Genomic DNA, 6,000 nt, shown 5'->3' with positions numbered 1-6,000 from the left:
CCAGAGAGAGAACTTGGTGGTGAATAGACCTCACATGCTCCCCAGCTTGCTCTGGGGTTAGCCCCTTATTGTGTTTCTATGGCTCCTAGTGGAAAGGAGTCTTAGAAAGCATCCAAGGCAGCCTTGGGGGACTGTCACTCAGTGTCTGTTGCAGACTTTTCACAGCTCAGGAGACATCGCTCTCCACTCTTGATTACCTCTATTGCCAGACAGCTCTTCCCTGAGCCAAGCCAAAAGTCTCCTCCTTGTAATGTTCAAAACTGTGTCCAGAGCTCCTCTATGCAGAGCTGCAAACAAGAATTTTATTTCCCTCCCACCTTTTTTTTTTTAAGAGAACAGCCCTTCTGACACTGAAATCAATCCTCACATCCCCCCAAACCTGCTCTTACCTGGACTAAAGCTCCTAGTCCCTCAGGGCTGCCCAAGTCACCCATCCCAGGCCCTCACTGCCCTGTTCGAACTTTTATAGGTTCCTCCATTGATGGTCGTTATGTCACCATACACTGAGTGACAGCTGTGTATCAGGTGGCCCTGAGTTCTGTCTGTATTCTACAAATACCCCTTCTAATCCTCACTCTTATTGCCATCGATTCAAATCCAACTCATCGCAACTCTAAAGGACAGGGTAGAACTGCCCCATAGGGCTTCCAAGACTGTAATCCTTAGGGAAGTAGACCGCCACATCTTTCTCCTGCGGAGCAGCTGGTGGGTTCGAACAGCCCATCTTTTGGTTGGCAGCCGAGCACTTCACCCACTAGGCCTTGGGAACCCTAAGGGGCAGTTCTGCTCTGTCCGAGAGGATGGCTGAGTCAGAACTGACTTGACAGCAGGGGATGTTTTCTTTTTCTCAGCACTTCCTTTAGAATTAGCCTCTGATCCTTCAAATATATCTTATTATGTAATGTATCATAATATGACAGCTATATATTACTATTTATCTTTATTATTTTAAAAATTCAAGCAATAGCACTAGGAAGAAAAATTAAAGCAGCCCATAAAGTCATGAAAATGCTCTGGGCTTAGACACTGGAGATGAATGCTCAACCCTGCGAATACTCAAAAAATACTGAATTGTACTTTACAAGGGTGAGCTTTATGGGATGGGAATTGTATCTTTAAAAAGCTATTCATTTAAAATTTTTAAAAAGCCCATGAAAGTATTAATGAAAACAAGACATGACAATTGCTTAAATACCATTACACCGTGGACTGTTCAGTTTGTAGCAACTGACTCTACAAACCTGGCCCTCTTTAAGGTTCTCTCATTACGTAAAGGAAAGTTCTATAGGGCCATTGGGTAAAGCAGAGAAGCCCGTAGCAGCCTGCTCTGTGAGCCTGGACTAGTTCCTAAGCTGAGAACCAGCTACCATCAAGTTGACTCTGACTCATGGCGACCCCCTGTGTGTCAGAGTAGAACTGTACTCCATAGGGTTTTCTTTCTTTCTTTCCTTTTTTTTTCTTAATTGTTCTTAGGTGAAACTTTACAGAGCAAATTAGTTTCTCATTAAACAGTTACTACACAAATTATTTTGTGACGTTGGCTTCCAACCCTGGAACGTGTAAACAGTGTCCCTTTCTCCACCCCGGGTTCCCAGTTTCCATTCATTCAATTTTCCTGTCCCTTCCTGCCTTCTTGTCTTTGCTTTCGGGCTGGTATGCCTGTTAGTGTCATATACATGACTGAACTATGAAGCATGTTTTTGGCCCTATAGACTTGTCTAATTGTTGGCTGAATGGTGAACCTCAGGAGGGACTTCAGTACTGAGCTAAAGGGTGTCTGGGGGCCATACTCTTGGGGTTTCTCCAATCTCTGTCAAATGAGCAAACGTGAACTTTTTTTGTGTGCGTGAATTTGAATTTTGTTCTACATTTTTCTCCAGCTCTGTCCAGGGCCCTCTATTGTGAGCCCTGCCAGAGCAGTCGGTGGTGGTAACAGAGCACCATCTAGTTCTGGGATCAGTGCTCCACAGGATTTTCAATGGCTGGTTTTTCAGAAGCAGATCGCCAGGCCTTTCTTCTGAGGTGCCTCTGAGTGGACTCAAACCACCAACCTTTCAGTTAGCAGCCAAGCGTGTTAACTGTTTGGACCACTCAGGGATTCCTACTAAACTGAGAGAGGAAGGCCATGCAAGTAAAGAGACTGCGGTTTGAGGAGTTAGCAGGCTGAGTATCCTAATACAGTTTGCACTTATTACACGTTCTGAAGGATATTTATTGATGAGATGTGACTACTGTATTTCTCAATTTAAGGTACCATTAAGGAGCCCTGGGAAACCCTGGTGGTGTAGTGGTTAAGTGCTACGGCTGCTAACCAAAAGGTCGGCAGTTCAGACCCACCAGGTGCTCCTTGGAAACTCCATGGGGCTGTTCTACTCTGTCCTACAGGGTCGCTATGAGTCGGAATCGACTCGACGGCAATGGGTTGGGTTTTGGGTTTTAACGGCCCTGGTGGCACAGTGGGTAAGTGCTCAGCTGCTACCGAAAGGTCAGCCATTTGAATCCACCAGTGGCACCTCAGGAGAAAAGGCCTGGCAGCCTGCTCCTATAAAGATTACAGCTAGGAAACCCTATGGAGCAGTTGTACTCGGTCCTATAAGGTTGTTATGAGTCAGAATCGACTTGACTGCACACAACAACAAAAAGATACCACCGATTGTAAGGCATACCACTATTGCAGGTACTTCTAAGAAAGAAAAAACCTTCCAGGGTTTTCTTATCCGACAGCTGTAAGGTGCTTCTCAATTGCAAAGGTGTTAAAGTGTGAGGGAAAAAAAGGAGTGGCTCTGAATCAATGAAATATGGTCAAAGGTTTTGGAAAACCTTTGAATTACACAGGTCTCCTTACCGCAGGACTTGTCAGAGTTCTAATATGCTCATGCGTGCTGTAAGCCTGTAAGAAAGGGTCAGGAATGAGCTGTTTCCCATCCGCATAGGTCCCCCAAGCCCTTTTTTAACAGAGCATCTCAGAGAAGGGAGGTTGTGGATTCAGTTTGGAAAAAGCTGTTCTAAGGAAAAGAAGGGCCATACAACGTTCTGAGCCAAAAACCTGAGAGTGCTTAAATCTGAGGAAGACGGGACCAAACGCATTGGAAGAAAGACTTCAGATAGAAGAATTTCGAAGGGAACTGAGGTGAGAACAGGGAAAGGAAAAAGAGATGGAAAGGAACACAGGAGGCTGACCCTTAACAAGAAATCCAAGGAGATGATTCTTTGCCCATTAAAGAGAAAAAAAAAGAGAGAGAGAGAAATGATAGGGGAGTGTTGCTCGTGAATATAACTGGAAACCACCCATTCTGACTTGGACCTTCTGTGGTTCAGGTAAATCTTCTGGCTGAGTTGCTAGAAGCCCATAAAGGAAAATAAGCCAGAGGGTTTTAATTAAGATGAGCATGTTTTCTGATCCAAATATCCATTCAGGTGGACTGAAAATGGGAATGTTTTAAATCAGGACCCTTCGGGAAAACCTAAGATGGATGGCTATGTGTATTTATTAACTCAGGTGAGAAAGAATCAAAAAGGCCACTGGCACAGCAATCCGAAATGTGATAAGAATGTGAAAATCAAATTAACATTTCAATAAAAGGCAATTGGTAGGGCCTTCAGATATTTTTTCCAGCCAGCCCTGGTTCCTGGTAAATACACAATAAATATATATTGATTGACCACTGGCTTCGTACCTACAACAAATGCTTTTTAAATGCTAACTGTGTAGACACTAAGCTAAGTTCTATGGGGAGGTCAACCAGATAAATTGGGATTCTTGCTAGCACATAACCAGAGAATTCTCTATCCAATTGATTCTAAGATGCACATTTAAAAACAATTAACATCTCAGAAACTTGGGCAAGTCTTAAAGTCGTTATCCACCAGTGGCACTCGTGACACGGTTATCACTGCCTGGCCATGCTCACACTGGATCAGAACTGCTCACATTGTCATCACATTCAACTGAATTATGTGCATGGCTGGTTCTACACACATACAGTTTAATTACGATTTAAAATTTCATCAAAAAGATTACAATATGATTCGGCATGGCAGCAAAACAAAACAAAAAAATGGCTGTGGGCCCAGAAAGGCATGGAAATAAGGCAGCGGGGCATACATTTAATGGTAGGGTAGCAAATATTTGTCATTAGGGGAATGACTGCAATTGCGTATTTTTTTGCAAAGCTAGAGCCAAATGCTCATGGGTTGTAAGAAAGAAAGTAGAAGAAATAGTATTAGAGTAAGCTGTGTTTCATCACTGATAGTTATGCGAGAGCAGAACCAATCACACATCAAGCAACGCGAGGGAAGGCAGAGGAAAGTGCTCAATCCACTGGGATACTGAAGGGATGAGAAAGTAACGCAACAACAGCTGGTGTGGTCATGGCACAAGCCACACAGGACTTGGGTCAACAGGTGGAACATCCATCTGGACAGGCTTCCCACTGACTTTGACTTCACTTCTAGCAAAATGTGATTCAGTTAAGGAAAACACAAGACTGAGTTTAATTAAAAAGGAAAATACTGGCTTGAACTTGGTATTCTTCCACTTGCCTTGAAAATATACCAGCAATGTAGACATCCTACATGATAAGAAAGCATTGTGTCATAGATTAATGCACAATGTGTTTTTTTTTTTGGTGGTACATAAAATAATGGTGTTTCTTACCACAGACAGGAGCTCTGATCTGCTGAAACAGAGTTTCTTAGTTATCTAGTGTTGCTATAACAGAAAGGAACCACAAGTGGATGGCTTTAACAAAGAGAAATTTATTCTTTCATATTCCAGGAGGCTAGAAGTCTGAATTCAGGGTGCCAGCTCCAGGGGAAGGCTTTCCTCTCTATTGGCTCTGGGGGAAGATCCCTGTCATCAATCTTCCCTTGGTATAGGAGTGTCTCAGCTCAGGGACCCAGGGTCCAAAGGACACACTATTCTCCTGGCTCTTTTTTCTTAGTAGTATGAGGTTCCCCTGTCTCTTTGCTCACTTCTGTCTTTTATGTCTTAAAAGAGATTGACTCAAGATACAGTCTAATCTTGTAGACTGAGTTCTGCCTTATTAACATAACTGCCTCTAATCCTGTCTCATTAACATCATAGAGGTAGGATTTACAACACATAGGAAAATCACATCAGATCACAAAATGGTGGCCAACCACACAGTCCTGGTAATCATGGCCTAGCCAAGTTGACACAGATTTTTGGGAGACACAATTTAATCCGTAACACTCAATAAAAAAAAAAAAAAAAAAAATTTAAAGAACAATATTTATTAACAATTTTTAAGTAGAAACACTCATGAGCTACTGGATAGACACCCGGCTCCTGCATCTGACACTCTGTGTGACCTGTCTGTCACTTCATCTCTCGGGGCCTCCATCCATCACTAAGGTGACAATGAGGAGCTCTGAGGCCTTCCACTTCAACAATTACATGACTCATTCTCTCTCGGGGGAAAGGATTATAAAGGTTATCATTTTCCTAAACTCCAAGAAATAGCATAGAAAAGGAAGAAGCCAGGCTGGCAGGCAGGGCCCTGACGTGGACATGGGTCATATCCAAGGGTGATACAGTCACCGGAGATGGGCAGGGCCTGGCTTTCTTTGCCCTGTGGGCAAGTGACTTACAGGGTGGGTTGCGTCACCTTAAGAAAGGAGCAGAGAAGAGTTCTCCAGCTCTGTCTTCCTCTCTTTCCGCCTTCTGACATTTACCTGTCCTCTCAGGTAGCACGATTTGGGGAGGTCATGGAACTTGGATGCCCAGGTCTCAGGCCATTTCGAAGTGACCACAGAAGGGGCTGCTGCCTGCTGCCAAGTTCCTGAGTCACACAGGACCAAGTTAACTCAGCATCCCCCATTCCGTCCCCCAGCAGCATGACTAGTGCTCCGTGAGGATTTTCATTATTGGTCTTACTCATCCCAAGACTGAAATTGTACCACAAGGTTACCCCCGTAGGCAAATTACTTGGCAAAGCAAGTCATTCTCAGGGAACACCTATCCCATTCCTGATAGCT

The sequence above is a fragment of the Elephas maximus genome, chromosome 20, assembly GCF_024166365.1.
Source record: "Elephas maximus indicus isolate mEleMax1 chromosome 20, mEleMax1 primary haplotype, whole genome shotgun sequence".
In the NCBI taxonomy this organism is placed as follows: domain Eukaryota; kingdom Metazoa; phylum Chordata; class Mammalia; order Proboscidea; family Elephantidae; genus Elephas; species Elephas maximus.
Note: the sequence above shows the minus strand (reverse complement) of the source record.